Here is a 17840-nt window from a genome sequence, read left to right as displayed (position 1 = left end):
ATGGAGGACTAACACAGGGTTCTCCCCTTGGTGTTCTCCAGATGTTTTGGACTACAACTCCCATAAGCCCCAGCCAGCATGGCATAGAGTCCAGGATTACGGGAGCTTTGTGGAGAACGTCGAGTTGAACTTGCACACGAGACCATATGTGTGGTTTTTTTTGTAGTCTCCATCCCCTCGGCTGACAAGGCTCACACCACCGCGCAGTGCAGCTACGATCCCTGCTCACCCCGGAGCAAGTCATTTGCCTCTCATTCCTTCCCCCCCCCCCGATAGACCTCTTTTTGTTGGCTTTAAGGTGGAAGGGGCCCAGCCAACTCCAGCTCCACCTTAACCGCTTCTCGCAGGCGCCCCCCAAGCAGCCCGCGCACCCCCCCCCGCTTGCGGAGCCCCTCCGAGCCGCGTGCTCTGCCTACGGCGCGCTCCCCTTCCCACTCTCCCGGAAACCAGGCAGTCGAGAGGAGGCGACCGCTGGGGCCTTCCTGCCTTGATTGGCCCTTGCCTCTCGCTCGCGGGGAGCCGACGGAGGCGGCGATTGGCTGCTCGCGCTTGTCAGTCGGCGGGGGCCGAGTTCCATTGCTGGCTGGGCGGGCGGCGTGAGCTGCTGCTGCTGCCGCCGCGGCTGGTGCAGCTGCGGAGAGCTGGCTGGGCTGAGCGGCGGCGGCTGATGGAGAAGTAATGCTGGCTAAATGGGGAGCCGCCGGGCAGCGGCGGAGGAGGCTGCAGCGGGCGAGGCAGGGCTGCGAACGGGAGCTGCGCTGAAGCCTCCGCGCTGCCAGCTGGGCGAAGGCTGCCGAGCCCCGCCGCTGCCGGTAAGGCTCCGCTCGGTGCCGCTTTTCTCCGTCTCTTTCTGTGCGCGCGCGTGATGGGGAGCAGCAGGATCTCTCTCTCTCTCCCCCCCTCTCTCTCTCCCCCCGCGTGATGTGCATCCGTGGAACTGGGGTGGCCGCGAGGCGATGCAGGGCAGAGGGAGGAGGCGAGGCAGGCAGGCGACCCAGGGGGGCGTTGAGCAGACCTGGGCTGGGCGAAAGGTCCGGCGCTCTGGCGACTGGCTGCCAGCGCTGGGGACAGCCGGGGCGTATTGCTCGGCGGGTGTACCTGGAGGGCTTTCCCACACTTGGCGGGGCAAGCTGCCCCCGGCATCCCCTCGGCTCGGATGCCCTTCAGAAAGCCCAGCCGAAGCACCCGCGGGACCTCAACCTTGGCTGGGGGTACTGATAATAATAACCATGAAGTGTGAGAAACCAAGGCAGCCCGGCAGATCGAACTTTATTGGCCTAATTAAGAGGTGGATCTGCATGGCAAGGGGAAGGGCGGGCCGGCAGCCCACCGGCAGGTTTTGGGGACGCCCTCGGCGCGCGCGGCTGGGCAGGAAAGGCGGCGTGTGCTGCCCAAGGTGAGGGGAGAAAAACTAAGCAGGAGTCAAATGGACCTGGGGGAGGGGGGGAGGGCTCGCGGGGGCTTCTAGTTCTCCCCTTCTGCCTCGCACGGAGAGCACATCGCGGCAAGTTTGCGAGGCGACCCCATCCCGTGGAGTTCTTTTTCCGGCTGCTGGTAGGTTTGAGCCGCCGCTTCTGGCTTCGCCTGAGACAAACGGGCAGCAGGCAAACGCGTCCGCTGCTGTCTTTTGTTTTCTTGCCCAGGCTCTGCACGCCGTGTGGATTCCAGGCTTGGACTTAGTTCTGCTAGTTTTCTCGAGTTCCCGTGAGTGTGTGTATGTGTGTGCGTGTGAGAGAGAGAGAGGTGGGAAGACAGGGTGGGAAGGAGAAGCGGGGGCAGACGAGGTCTTTGTTTTCCTGTCTGAGGGAGAGAGAGAGAGAGTGAGTTGAGGAGTCCAGTGGCTTTCAGCTGGGAACTGTCAGTTCACCACAATGGGATGCCGGATTCTTTGCCAGCTTGCACTGCTTGACTTCCAAAAGTGTTTTGATGTCAGGACAGCTGTCACTTTGCTTTCAAAGTCACATGCAGGGAAACTGCCTTTTTGAAGGGGAAAAGAGAAAGAGAGACAGATTGCCAATTAAGGAAATCACTTTAACCTTCTGTTTGTGTAGCCATCTCCACAGCGGACTAGATATTACTATTATTATTCCCTGGGGAAATCCCTGTTAAATGAAATTGCTTCTCATTCTAAACATTGCAGCTGGGAATTGCTGTTTGATTGTAAGCGTGCAACTTTGCGAAATGGGTGGGATGGCCACTAATGTTTGTTCACTGATCGATATCATTGATACTTGACTTTAAAACATCCCTCTTGGCCCCCCCCACCCCTGAAATTGATCGTAGCTTTGTAGCAACAAATGTCCAGCGTCTTGTGGCACCTTCAAGACAAATAGATTTATTGTGGTACAAGCTCGCCCCAGGCAGAAAAGACTTACTTAGGTACAATCCTATGTAAGTCTTACTTTACTCCATAGGATTGCAGCTGTAGTCAGGTTCATGATGTTGACTCTGACAAAATGGGCTCTAACTCATGGAAGCGGCAGGCTCTAGAGATTTGTAAGGGTGCAATCCTATGCTTATTTAGGCAGACAAGTCCCAGCATTCCCCAACCAGCACAATTGGCTAGAGAATGCTGGGAATAGGGGATATTTTTCTGTCTAAACGTGGATAGGATTGCATCCTAAACCTTTTAGATATGTAGGAACTCTTGTTATTTTTCCTAGAGATCTGCAGCCCAATCCTACTCAGAGGTGAGTCTCACTTAAGCCATCAAGACTTACTGCCTAGTAAAGGCACTTAGGTTTGGAGTCTGAGTTGCCTTTTTGACTTCTGATTGTTCCTTGTGAGAGAAGAAAGGAGAAGGCTGGAGACAGTAAAGAAGAAACAGAAAAAAGCAACTTCAGCCATATGGGGGGGAAGCAAGTGGTGGTCAAAAGATGTGTGCCAAAGAGCTTTATTGAGAACAGCAGCATTAATGAAATCTTGAGTGCAGAAAGTTTATTACAAAATCTCTGACCTTGACTTGATGACAGTAAGGTGCAGTGTTTAGAATTGCAGCATGATACATTTCTAAAATAATTCATGTAGACACTAACTCAAGACAGCTGAATTCAGGATTCATGGGGATGTGTTTTTGTTGTCTTACAATGTTCTAGAGGGGTGAAGGCAATAAAGCAAAATAAAACTTCTAGATAGCAGTTTGTGAAGTTGCACAATCCAGTGCACATTGAATTTGGTGGGAACTTTGCTCCTGATTAAATAGATACAAGGCTGTGCTGCACAGCTAAATAACATTGAATCCTAGATTCTGGTTTGTTTTGGTTTTCTGTTACCTCAGCATGTATTAGTTTTCTCATAGCTTTCTAAAATTGAATGACTTCATGATGCAAAACATTAACTCTCTAATCAAGCAATAACTAAACCTCATAATTATGGGATGGATATTTTTGATGGAGCGTAATCCTTCCAGGTTCGTTGAAGCATTTTGCCATTGATGTAATTAGCAGCAACACCAACACATTAGGGAAAGAATAACATACCTGTGATCTTCTTGCATATGATATAAAGTCTAACCTACGTATTATTCTAATGATTTATGAAATAATGAGTTGTGATTTGTTGATGCCTTGGCCTCATTGCAATAAAAGCTACAGTCGGGGAATGGAGGAGGCTGTTCAACAATTTCAGGTGGCAATACACCAGAATAAGTTTGTTCCCTAATAGCATCTTTAGCTGTGGAAAGCACTACATTGTTTAGGACTAGGAACTTGCCGTTGCTTATGTGGACTCCTTCCTTCTCACACACAGATGCTATTCTCCTTTTCCAGATAGCTTTAATAAAGTGCCCAGACACAAAAGAGAATGAGGCTCCTGCACCTTTAACAGTTCTGTGGAAGAGGGCATTTCAGCTGGTGTAGCTTGTCATACCTGGTGAAATTCTTCACACTGATTAAAGGTGCAGGAGTTTTGTCCTCTTTTTATCAAGCCACCCCAAGTCCTAACCATGTTTTTGCCTTGACACCTGAATTGGGCAAGCTATGGCTATTGCTAACCTCCAAATCGTGTTTTACAAACTGATTTCAATCATGGTTTGATTGTTACTACCAATCATGGTTTGCATAATTCAGGGTCAGGTGTTTCAGTGAAAAACGAGCTGCAATAACACAGAAATGGAGAGATAGCTGTAGCATGAGAGGGAAGGGAAGAGCACATGTACCACAACATACTCCCAATCCTCAAAGCCATGGCTCAATCTCAGCCACTGTGTATGGGTTTGATGCTCCACCTCTTGCTTTATATTAGTTGCAAGCCTTGTTGAGTTTGAAGGGACTTAGTCCAAGAGAAGTGTGTATAGGATTGCAGCATTGGTTAATAAAAGCTATAGAGAGAGACACCACTGGGTTTTGAAACACTTTTTAATCCTTTGAAATATGGAGGAACAAGCAGTCAGTATTACATTAAATTGTCATTAATATTGCGAGTCTGTGCTTTGTACTAATGATGCTTTTATAGCTGGATTGTAAATATTAAGGATAAGTTTTAGACCTCAAATCTTTTATTACTGCTAATACAACAAAACTCCTCTGCTGTACTGTGTACTTATCAGAGAAATATATTTACTTGCAGGAAGTGGTACTTTATCATACAGATTTATGCATTTTTGTAAAACTGTTCTAGAAAAGTGCTACATTAATATGATACAGTGAATAACACCCAATTCAGATTTCTTAGGTACAGTAGCTAGGTACATTGCATAGAGTTATGTACAGGTTGTTCCATTTGTACTTTGTCCTTCTGTACTACATTTTCCTGACCTACACCACTGGGAACAGTCAAGAGTCAAATTTTCCATGGTTTAGCATAGACAAATGTTATTTTGACAAAGACTAGGATGACTTTTCCTTTGTTCCTTCAATAGTTTATTTGGGCTTAAGTCGGCTTTTCATTTGTTCATCGCTTACTTAAATGGGAAAATCTATTTACTTCAATATAATTATCCATCTGAATAGAATTATAAGAGATTCCCTGTTGCTTTTATTTATTTGTATTACTTTTATGAACATTTACTGTACTTTGTAAACGAAGGGTGCAGTCCTATGCGTATTTAGCAGCTAAGGGCGCATCCTATGCATGTTTAGATAGAAAGAAGTTCTACATCTCCCAGCATTCCCCAGTCAGTAGGACTTATTTCTGTCTAAATATGCTTGGTATTGCACCCTAATACATTTAAAAACCAAAATAATGCAGATCAGAATTAAAATATCAGTAAAATGATTAAATCAAACAACTTAAAAGTAGTTCATAATCCAAAGGGGCTCAACTCAAGGGCCTGGGGGTTGGTTGTTTTTTGTTTGCTTCTCTCCTAAAATGGCCAAGTTTCCTTTGGGAAGAGGAGGGGGGCAACACTGAAAAAGCTCTATTTTGTCTAATGTTCAGTACATGCATATCTGTTCAGAAGTAAGCCTCATTGAGATCAGTGGGTTTTACTCCCTGGTAAGTTAGTATAGGATTACAGCCTCTGGATTTTTTAAAATATCAAGACTATTTTGTGGTCTTACTATCATCTTTTGTGTTTGCAATTGTTCACCAAACGTAGCTGCAGCAAAACTGTAGATATAGCTACTATAAAATAATTAGAGAAAAATATCTTTTTCATAAGAATGACACCCTAAAGCACTAGAGGTTAGTAAGATTATTTAGATGAGGTTGTATTATTTTACCTCTTGGCTAGAATATGCAATTTTAAAAAGTACATCCAGTTTGTATTGTGCTAGAAGAATACACCACAGATGAAGAAAATTTCTTCTTTTTAAAATCTAACAGACTAGATAATTAGCAAGCTACTGTATTTCTTTTAAAAAGAAACTTCCAGCTTTTCTGGATTGTGTGCATTTTATTGATTCTTGCAAGAAAGAGCTTCTAAACAATTATAGTTTGTGTTGTTGTTTTTTAAAAAAATCTGGAATGAGACAGACAGTCATTTTAGCACATGCCAACCTGCTGCCTGGTTTAATTGCCCAAATAAAGATTATATCACAGCACTAAAATATCAGTGGTGAAATCTGCAGCAGTAAAATGACTTACAAGGATACAGCAAGAGAAAACAAAGCCTGGCATCTTATGCTCAGTGACAGGTCAATCTATTAAACTGGTTTCTAAGACATGTATGGAATATTAGAGAGGTGTGTTGTTTTAATCCGGTAATGTCTCCCATTTTTATTAATCACTGAGGGATGATACAGATAAAGTTTCAGAAAAGTGATGGCACTGTAGAGTTGCTAATTGTTTATCCCCTTTTAGCTTGTTTTGACAAACAAAACTCTTTATCATCCCCATCTTGTTCTCACTCTGTTGCAAGAGGGTCATGGGATTATTGTAGGCCAAAACATCTAGAGGGCTGCAAGTTGTCCACGCCAGTACTATTGTCAAACCGGGGGGGGGGGGGGGTTTCACTTGAAAATATTGATGATGATCTGTAAGTTCTAAATTTGTTGGACAATTTGTGGCCTTCCAGATGTTTTGGCCTACAACTCTCATCCAACATAGCCAGAGGTAAGGAATCATGATAGTTTTAGACTAAAACTTCTGGAGAGCCACAAATTGCTCTAAATAATCTGAGCTCAACATACCTAAGAAATCACATCCACCCTATGCCCCATCACAACCTCTAAGATCACTTGGAATGCCTTCTTAATTTTATCATTTATATACCAAGGGGGTGCAGAGAGGTGTTAATGCTGGTGGTAGTGCCTCAACTTTGGAATTTGATTCCTCTGATAATTTGTTGCCCAAGATTGATTGTCTTCTGGAAATGGTGGAAGGTATCTTCAAGTTGGCTTTGGATAGCTGGGCATAGGAAGCAAACATAGGAAATTATTTAAGAACTGTAGCAGTTATCATCTGCTCAAGCTGTTTGATGGGGTGAGCTATACATTTTATTTATTTATTTAGTCCATTTCTTAGCTGCCTTTAAAGACCATAGTCATCCCAAGTATAAAAACAATACAAAAATAAATAAATGATATATTAAGTTCTACAAAGCAGATCTATTAAGATACAGTTTCAGAAAAGTTCTGGAGAGCTTCTATAGAATTCGCCAGAAGCAACTGGCCATTCTAGTATAACAATAGAAAACTTACATCGCTGATTTTCTGAAATGGTGCTTTTCAAATCATGTCCCTACTGTTGATTTTTTTAAATACAACCTTTCTTGTTTTTAATTGTGCACTAATTGGGGATAGTTTCTTTTTATATGAGAACAGAGTGTGCTTTGTATAAACATGAATGACTATGTCCCTAGGGATTCTGAATTCCTTGGGAAGCTTCTCTTGGGTTTTTGATGAGAAAACTGTTTATGATGGACAGGCTGCCCCAAATTCAGGTTGTTTGCCAATGTTGATCTTCCATTGTAAAGGTCAGTGGTGAGACATTGTTGAATGTTTTCCAATGTATTAATCAGTCCTGCAGCCAGTGCAGACAGCTCCTTTGGCAGACAAAGGGACATGGCCAGACTGCCCTGGCAGGTGCAGATTTGAAAACTCCTGTTCTAGAATACAAGTTTATTTATTTTATTTATTACATTTATATACCACCCCATAGCAGAAGCTCTTTGGGTGGTTTACAAAGATTAAAATGCAGAACATTAAAAACAAATATACAAAAATTCAAAATTTAAAAGCATAAAACAAATTACATACAATATCCATTTATTCTGGGTCAGTTACAAACTTAACATATGCTGTTAAATGCCTGGGAATAGAGAAAAGTCTTGACCTGGGACTGAAAAGATAACAATGTTGGTGCCAGGCAAGCCTCATTGGGGAGATCGTTCTATAATTGGGGGGCCACCACTGAAAAGGCCCTCTCCCTTGTTGTCATCCTTCGAGCTTCCCTCAGAGCAGGCACTTGGAAGAGGACCTTAGATGTTGAGTGTAGTGGACAGGTAGGTTCATGTTGGGAGAGGCGTTCCATCAGGTATTGTGGTCCCAAGCCATGTAAGGCTTTATCCGTTAAAACCAGCACCTTGAATGGGGCTTGGAAACATACAGGCAGTCAATGCAAGCATGAAATATTGACATATTTGGGGAGGTTGCAGAGTTCTATTGCTCATGAACACCTATCTCAGGCCCGTGATGCAATTTCCACTCCTATAAGACTGCAAAGTGTCCTTTGGTTTCAGATGGAATTCCAAACGATTTTAACATGAACATTTCCTTACAGATTTGTTCATAAGCAGAGAAAGCAAATTTGGGTTCACAGATTCATTTTCCAAGAAACCAATTGCTTTGGTGTGACAGAAGAAAGCATTGATACACATTGCAAGACATTGCAAATGGCTATACTTTTGAGCTGAGCCAGAGAAATGAGAAGGATTCAGAAAATTGTCTGTTTCTAAATATGAGAGTATGTGTATAAAATCTTATAAGGCAGAGGACTATATAGCACAATCCCATATATGTTTACTCAGAAATAAGTCCCTCTATGGATCTTACTCCCTAGTAAGTGTGTTTTAGGATTTTAGTCTTAGGGATTATAGTAAACAACATTGACCATTCAAATGCACACCCAGCAATTAAAGCCACAGTTTTAATGGCATAACTAGTAGACTAATTAAAAAGCTCTAGTTGATTAATCAAATGGGCATATTTTAATCAGCGAGGCTGAAAATGGAGGATACATTTGCTTACTTTTTGAGCCCATTTTAGTTCTTGTAATGGGATTTATAAAAGAAAATGCTAAAGCATCTCCCCACACACACATCTGAACCATTAATGATAGCCTTTTCTTTTTAAATTGTAGATTTTCTAGTGCAATTCAGTTCTAAGAATGTTAGTTAAAAGTGTGTTTGGCAATAGTGCACTGTTTGGCCCATAGATTATGGGGGAGGAAGGGTGAGCTTTACTGAATTTTATGGGGAATTAGGTCTTCCCAGTCCAAATTCAACATGCCATCTATCACCCCACAGTGGTCCCATCGACCTACTTACTGCCCTATTCTTTGTCAAATGTTTTTTTCCTCTCTCTGTCTTCAAAATGAACTATTATTCTCGGCTAGAGGAACTACTTGCTATGGTACTGAAATCCATCGATCTTTAGGGCAGAATACAAAACTGCTTTACTGAACCCATAAGAAACTGATGAGTAATGGAAATGAGGAATATAATGGACCGGCTGAAACGTTCTTCTAGCCAGGGTTCCGTTTGTGGAATTATACTGGGACACCCATTCTGTGCTGCTGCTGTAGGATATTTAAATGGTCACCAATCTCCCAAGAATCCATTGCCTTTGAGGTGTGGGCACTCAGTCCAGAAATAGAAATACCAATTCTCTCATCTGTATTTCCTTCAGTAGCAACTTCTTGTTTGAACTTGGTCTCCTTCCCAAGTATCATCCATGCCCAGCACAACTTAAACTTCGAAGCTCTAGTCTGTGTGTGCAAGTGAAATGGATGAGCTGGCATTCCACTCAATGCTACTGCTGATCTTTGGCATGAAAAGGTTGCTGCTGGTGCTTTCCTCATCTCCACTGATGACTTTTCCACTAAGGGTGGCCATTTGCACCAAAAAAATGGGACAAAAGAGGACACAGATTTGCGTAAAATTTGTAAATATGAATTTATATGTCTTGATGCATATTTAGAAATAATGACTAAAAAATTAAATAGAATTTGACCATAGTGGGGAAGACTATGACCAGGTAACTGCTGTGACTGCTTAGTCTGCTGTCCAGTTGCCAACCATTGGTGGACAACTTCAATGCCCCTGTGCTTCCTTCTGGTGGTTCTTTATCTTTGATCCAGACTTGGATAGAGAGCCTCATTCTCTAAATTGGTGCCCTCCAGATGTTTTGGACTCCAACTCTGATCAGCCCCAGCTAACAAAACCAATGGTCAGGAGTTGTAGTTCTAAACATCTGGAGGGCACCAGTTTGGAAAAGGATGCAATTGAGGATGTCTTCAAATAGAAGGTTGTCTTCTGTAAAGTAAAACATACGGCCACCCTGTTTCCACTTGAATGCTAAACCTGCTGTGAGGCTAAGTCTAGGGTTATGCCAACCTGAAACTGAACATTTATATGAATGAATGCTTGAGGTAGTTAGCTTTTATGAATTCTAATACAGCCTGACTTGTTCCAACATCTCCTGGACTAATGTGCTGATTGCAACTTAGTTATCCACCACGTTTTGTGCTTCTCAAATACTCCAGCACACTTCATGGCTTAAATGTGTAGAAAAATATATAGAAATGTGTTTCTCCCCCCCCCCCCCAGAGAATATAGTTTCTAAATGCATATTTAAATATGCATTTGCAAGCTATTTTCTCTAAAAAATTATATTTAAATATGCTTTGAGATGTGAATATAGATTAATGCAAAAGCAGGATGGGACAGGCTTATGGAGGAACACATGCAGATGTGATGTGGAGCAGAAATAGACTGATTCATACATTTCTGGTAAAACCACACCATGTTCCTGTGACTGCTTATGGACATTGCGGGCAGTGGGTGGGTTAGATGCCCATAGGGAGACCTGATTTATGCACACAAAGGGTTATGCCCAGATCATGTGAAAGTGATGCTGATCCTTGCATAGGTCCTTTTGACTTCATTAAATAAAACCCTTTAACAGCATAACATGCCTACTCAGAAGTAAGTCCCACTGAGTTCAGTGGGGATACTCCCAGATAAGTGGGTATAGCTTGTACACTAAATAAAGCAGGTTGTAGCAGTCGGTTTGTTTCATTAAAAGATGACCAACATAATTAATGTTTGGATCTATATTGGGAGTATCAAGTGGGAGAACTGTAGAGAGACAAGATCATCACCTACATACATTTTGAAACCTCAAATGTTATGAAGGCTCACTTGGCAGCTAGTATTCTGTTCAAATCCGTTTGAATAGAATAGTAAAAATCTTAATTTTACTAATCATAGTTCAGTTGTATGGCCTATTATTGGCAAAACGGTAGACCTACAACATCTACCTCAACGTTTAGATGTTGGAGGTTTTGAGTTTCAGTATAATCTTCACAAAATACTATTTTGAAATGCCCTTCTTGGTTCGTTTCCTAGTTTATCTTGTGGGGTGCTGAATATTTGGTAATTTTATCTGTTTATCTAGGTTTTGTTTGGGGCTAGATCTACAGTACTGCTTTATAGCGGTATTGAAGTGCATTCATAACTGATGGGGCACAATACAGAGCTCCATCAGATGAGTTTTTTATTGCACGCTCGTTACTGGGCACTCACGGATTTTCACAGGTCCCTCTCATGACGTCGTCTGCCTCCAATCCCTTCTAGGCTTTGTCATGTGACAAACACCCCAGTAAGTCCGACTTATTTTTTGAGACAGAACTTCCCACTATCTCCTGCTGTGTACAGAAGCAGCACAATCAAAACGGCCCACTGCATGGGCCACATGCAAGTTGTTTACTTCCTCTTTCAAAAGAAGAAGTAATGAGGGACAAACATGCAGGCAGAGAAGCGAAGGTAAGCAAACGTGATTTCCCTCTGTGTGATGACGCTCCCACATTCCATAAACCGCTTTCATAGTGTTATATCCTGCTTTTTATTCCACATTAGTAATGGTTTGTCACAAGGTGTAGATCTGGCCTTGGAGTTTTAGTTTGCGTGTGTTGCTTTTATGTGGATTTCTATAAACAAATAAAATAGAGATGAAAATTATGGGTTAGACCCCGACTAAAGCTACAGTCCTATACACACTTACCTGGGAGTAAGTCCAAATAATTGCTCAACGGAACTTAGTAGAAATGCATAGGATTGCACTGTAAATCACTGAGTTCCCATTGAACTTCGTGGAACTTCATTTAAGTCATGACTAGCTTATCCCATTGATTTCAATGTGACTCAAGTTGAATTGGCAGTGCCATCATATAATATCTATTCAAAAGTCAATCCCATTGAGTTCATTGAAACTTGCTTCCAGGTAAGGGGCTATAGAATTGCATCCATTGGGCTACATCTAATGTCACCCATTTGATTTCACCCATAGTATTTATTTTTATTTATTTATTTTATTTATTGCATTTTTATACCGCCCAACAGCCGAAACTCCCTGGGCGGTTCACAAAAACTAAAACCATTCAAAGTATAAAACAAACAGTATAAAAACATGATATAAAATACACGTTAAAAAGTGATTAAAAGCATACCACACATGATTAAAACATACTTAAAACATCATTAAAACATTCTAAAATTTCACTGGATAGGCCTGCCGGAATATTTCTGTTTGAATTACAGTCTGCATTTTATTTGGCGATCAGCTGATCTGTATTGATGAGTAAGCCATTACAGTTGGGTTTTAACATTATTTTAAACTGATGTGTTTTTTACTTTTGTTTCTAAGCATCCTGTTTCTTTGTAATGGCTTTTGCTACACAAATAAATTTGTTTTGTATTGCATTTTATTTGGGCTTTAAAATGTTTTGTTTATGACGGAACATGATTTGAAAACCGATAGGTATTTTGTTTGGATAATTCATATATTTATGTTAAATTAAGCTGAGCATTGCAGAAGAAGCTATGCTGAATAACAAGGCTGGAAATGTGTGAAGTGTTTTGCCTATTTCTTCACAGTGGTTACATTTACTGAATCAAAGGAGGACAAAATACCTAGGCAATCAGGCTTGTTATTCACCCTCCTTCAGTTTAGTAACTTTTACTGATGATCTATGCACAAGACCCAAAATGCCTCTGTGATAATCTGTCACAGTTAATGCCTCGCAGATATGGTTTTGTCTCTCAATTCTTTGAGAAAGCTAAATATTTTCCTCGCTAGGCATTAAACAAGCGATACGTGGTTCATCAGAGAGGCGGATGTTTTCTCTCACAGGTAGTCCCAAAACAAAACTTGTCTGTCTGCTGTCCGGCTTCACACACAGGACTCTTTCCACCACCCTTCTTGTTGTCTTTTGTCCATTTTTATGTCTTTCCTGTTATTGCTTGGGCTCATTAGCTTCAAGTGGCAGCCAGCTCCCAGCTCCCTTTGAGAATGCTGCAGTCACTTTCCTGTGTGGCAGCCTCTCACAGCTAACTCTGGGCCATATCAAATCACATGTGCATTTTAAAGCACGCTAATCGGCACTGGAGAATATTACCCCACTTCATTGAATGTGCATTGCTACCTTTCACTTTACCCACATTAGTTGCTGCAATCCTACACATACTCACTGAGAGTAAGCCCCACTGAATCCAGTGGAAATTATTTCAGAGTAAACATGCATATGATTGCACAGTAAATGTCCTACATCCCTTTAGCTAACAGAAGGGAAGACCCTGGGGCCCACATTTGCCATCCCACAACCTAGAAACACAGGAAGCTGCCTTATACTGAACCAGGCCATTGCTCCAACTATTATTATTATTATTATTATTATTATTATTATTATTAATTATTGATAATAATAATGATGATGATGATGATAATAATAATAATAATAATAATAAAAAACCACTCAATTATCTAACTCAGATTCCAGAGTGGTGAACATAGATATAAACAGTAAAAGAAAAAAAGATTTAAAAAGCAAATTAAAATTGTTCAATTTAAAAACAAAGGAACTAGAAAAACAGTGGCTAGTCAGTGGAGGAAGGTTTCTCGAAACAGAGTTGTTTTCAGGAGGTGCCAGAAGCAATGTAGTGTTGGCGCTTGCCTGAACTCCAGGGGCAGAGAGTTCCACAGAGAAGGGACCACTACACTAAAGGCCCTTCCCCTGGTGGGGAATCATCAATCTGATTTGTTGATGAAATACTGCAGCCCTAATAATTAGAAGAAACAATCAGGGCATCTTTATGTTGAGATGCATGCCATCTGTCATATTGCTGCACGCTCCCCATGACCACCACTGCCGTCGCTGCTGTCCAAATAAGCACTGCAATTTTCCTCTTTTGGAAGGGGAGCTTCCTGTCATGAGAAAGGAGAGTATTTTCCCGGCAGCAATCCACACACTATGAAGTAAACTATAGCCAGAATAGCTGTGTGTGTGTGTGTGTGCGCGCGTGCACACACCCATAGATATATATATATATATATATATATATATATATATATAATGTGACAGTGTGAGTTACTTTCACAGAAACAACTTCTCATTTAAGTAACTGTCACCTGGCATATAATTAGAAAGCCTATGTCCTTGAAAAGCATTAAGAAAAAGCTCTTGCAGTTGGAAAAATGTAATCGCAGCAGATCAGGCCTCCTTATTATGAAAGGTCTGCTTAGAGAGATTGATCAGGAAAGGGTGGGGGAGCAGCCCTCATTCTGGGAAACATTTTGATGTTTCCAAGATTAGAGAGAGGTTTCTCCAAATTGCGATGCAGGGCCTCTAAACAATGGTTGCTTACCATCTCTTCCTCCCACAAATAGTGCTCTTTAAATTATTCATTAAATAATATAAGCTGGAGGAGACCATCATCTGGAGTGTAATCCTGAAGTTGGTGGCAAGGAAAACAAGACTGTTAAAGGCTACTGAATTACACCAGAAGTGTCATGCTGGGAGGGAATGGGAAACCATATCCTGTCCCTTCTATTTCAGACTATGTATGATTATTTCATAGGTTATTTATTTATTACACTTCTACATCGCCCAACAACCAAAACTCACTGGACAGTTCACAACAATTAAAATCATAAAATACAACATAAGATGCACTTTAAAAGGTTAAAACCACAATATAAAATAGAAGTAAAAGGCAAAATAAAACCTAGCAGCAATACATAGAATCATAGAATAGCAGAGTTGGAAGGGGCCTACAAGACCATCGAGTCCAACCCCCTGCTCAATGCAGGAATCCACCCTAAAGCATCCCTGACAGATGGTTGTCCAGCTGCCTCTTGAAGGCCTCTAGTGTGGGAGAGCCCACAACCTCCCTAGGTAACTGATTCCATTGTCATACTGCTCTAACAGTCAGGAAGTTTTTCCTGATGTACAGCTGGAATCTGGCTTCCTTTAACTTGAGCCCATTATTCCGTGTCCTGCACTCTGGTAGGATTGAGAAGAGATCCTGGCCCTCCTCTGTGTGACAACCTTTTAAGTATTTGAAGGGTGCTATCATGTCTCCCCTCAATCTTTTCTTCTCCAAGCTAAACATGCCCAGTTCTTTCAGTCTCTCTTCATAGGGCTTTGTTTCCAGACCCCTGATCATCCTGGTTGCCCTCCTCTGAACACGCTTCAGCTTGTCTGTGTCCTTCTTAAATTGTGGAGCCCAGAACTGGACGTAATACTCTAGATGAGGCCTAACCAGGGTCGAATAGAGAGGAACCAGTACCTCACGTGATTTGGAAGCTATACTTCTATTAATGCAGCCCAAAATAGCATTTGCCTTTCTTGCAGCCATATTGCACTGTTGGCTCATATTCAGCTTGTGATCTACAACAACTCCAAGATCCTTCTCGTTTGTTGTATTGCTGAGCCAAGTTTCCCCCATCTTGTAACTGTGCATTTGGTTTCTATTTCCTAGATGTAGAACTTGGCATTTATCCCTATTAAATTTCATTCTGTTGTTTTCAGCCCAGCACTCCAGCCTATCAAGATTACTTTGAAGTTTGTTTCTGTCTTCCAGGGTATTAGCTATCCCACCCAATTTTGTGTCATCTGCAAATTTGATAAGCGTTCCCTGCACCTCCTTGTCCAAATCATTAATAAAAATGTTGAAGAGCACTGGGCCCAGGACTGAGCCCTGCGGTACCCCACTCGTTGCCTCTCCCCAGTTTGAGAAGGTTCCATTGATAAGTACTCTTTAAGTCCAATTCTGTAGCCAACTGTGAATCCACCTAATAGTTGTTCCATCTAACCCACTTTTAGCTAGTTTGTTAATCTGGATGTCATGTGGTACTTTGTCAAAAGCTTTGCTGAAGTCAAGATATATGACGTCCTCAGCATTCCCACAATCCACAAGGGAGGTTACCCTATCAAAAAATGAGATCAAATTTGTTCCTGACAAATCCATGTTGGCTTCTAGTAATTACTGCATTGATTTCAAGGTGTTTATAAAATTGACTTCTTTATAATCTGCTCCAGAATTTTCCCAAGGATGGATGTCAGACTGACTGGTCTGTAGTTCCCAGGTTCCTCCTTTTTGCCCTTTTTGAAGATAAGGACAATGTTAGCCCTCCTCCAGTTGTCCGGCACCTCACCCGTCTTCCATGATTTTGCAAAGATAATAGACAAAGGTTCTGAGAGTTCTTCTGCTAGCTCTTTCATTACTCTAGGATGCAGTTCATTGGGCCCTGGAGATTTGAACTCATTCAAGGAAATTAGGTGTTCTTTGATCATTTGTTTACCAATCTCAAACTGCAATCCTGCCCCCTCAACTTCTGCTTCACTTTTTCCAGGGGAGTCATAGACCCGCTTTTGGGAGAAGACTGAGGCAAAGTAGGAATTGAACACTTTTCTTTGTCATCTGTTATCAATTTGCCATTCTCATTAAGCAGTTGAAGCACCATTTCTTTCCTCTGTCTTTTACTACTCACGTATCACGTACAAAGATTTTAAAAATACAGTAACAGATTTAAAATGGAAACGGAAAGACTAAAATGCCTTTTCACCTGGGGGTAGCATTTTGGGATGGAAATGGTAAGAGGGAGGCAGCTTAAACCTTGGCCCCATGGTCCTGATCCAAACCAGGGCAGGAGAGGAAGGGAGAAAATCAGTTATAGCTCAGCTATGCATGATTAAAGGAATATTTAGTTTGGCTTTCAGTCTCACCCAAGAGAGTTTGGATCTGGTCAGACACTAGGATTAAATCCCCCATTTTAAAAAATGGGCAGTATCCAATGTTAGTCCTACTTAGAGTAGACCTATTGAAATTAATTGGATTGAACCTAGTCATGACTAACTGCAGTCCCATTAATTTCTATGGGTCTACTCTAAGTAGGACTATAGTTCGATACTGACCATTGATTCCAGTGGATGATCTTCTTCTTCTTCTTCTTCTTCTTCTTCTTCTTCTTCTTCTTCTTCTTCTTCTTCTTCTTCTTCTTCTTCTTCTTCTTCTTCTTCTTCTTCTTCTTCCACCCCCTCGTGAGGAGTAGAATTCAGGATGAAAGTAGAGGCAGGGGGCTCTAAGAGGAAGCTTAACACCTCTCCCAAAACACCCTGGTCCCACTCCAAATCAGAGCCACTTGTAGAATGGTAGGAGAGACAGTCACACATAGCTTAGCTATGCATGATCAAAGGTATGTTTAATTTGGCCCTGATTTTCTGATCCCATTTCAGTTGGGGTTTAGGCCTGGCTATGACATGTAGCAGTCATGGGCCCCTTGTGTGAGCAGTGTTGGGGAAGTGATGGAAGAGTGATTCTCCTTGACTTCTTGGCAGCTTTCAATACCATCAACCATGATATCCTTTCGAAATGGTTGTCAGTATTGGCTGTAGATGGGGTTTCTGCTCAATTCTGTGGCATCTTTGCTTCTGGGTCCTGCCAGACTCCATCTTACCACTCATACTGTTCAACTACTGAATGATGTTGCTGAATGCAGTTTGGCGTGTCATTAATATGCAGGTGACACACAGCTTTGTTTCTTTTTCTCTGCAGAGCCAGGTGAGGATCTTGGGGGATGCTGGACGAGGTCCTTGTCATGTTAGTGAAGTGGATGAGGGATAACAGACTGAACTTCAGTGCAGACAAGGCACTGCCAGTGGTTGGTTCCTCAGAGCAGATGAGGAGGATTCCGCCTCTTCTGGAGGGGCTTACACGTCTCTTGACATAATTATTGTGTAGCTCAGGGATTCTCCTGGATCCATTACTGTGGTTAGAGGCTTGTGGCCTCTCTGGCACAGAGCATCTGGTTCGGTTGGTATCCCAGCTACAAATGTATCTGGAGGTGGATAATTGGGCTGCTGTGATGCATCCTGTTTGAATTACTGTAATGTGTTGTACC

General features: G+C 42.0%; 1 protein-coding gene across 1 annotated transcript in view; it reads left to right on the top strand.

Moving 5' to 3' along the window:
* The first annotated feature begins 748 nt into the window (after positions 1 to 748).
* Positions 749 to 17840, top strand: part of B3GALT1 (beta-1,3-galactosyltransferase 1) — a 390243-nt gene continuing 373151 nt past the window's right edge. Inside the window, exon 1 of the mRNA XM_063116432.1 lies at positions 749 to 812. The gene's annotated coding sequence lies outside the window, so the exon portion shown is untranslated. The remainder of the gene's footprint in view (positions 813 to 17840) is intronic.

This window comes from Elgaria multicarinata, chromosome 2, assembly GCF_023053635.1.
Source record: "Elgaria multicarinata webbii isolate HBS135686 ecotype San Diego chromosome 2, rElgMul1.1.pri, whole genome shotgun sequence".
Taxonomy (NCBI): Eukaryota; Metazoa; Chordata; class Lepidosauria; order Squamata; family Anguidae; genus Elgaria; species Elgaria multicarinata.
Note: the sequence above shows the minus strand (reverse complement) of the source record. Positions and strands in the feature narration are given on the sequence as shown.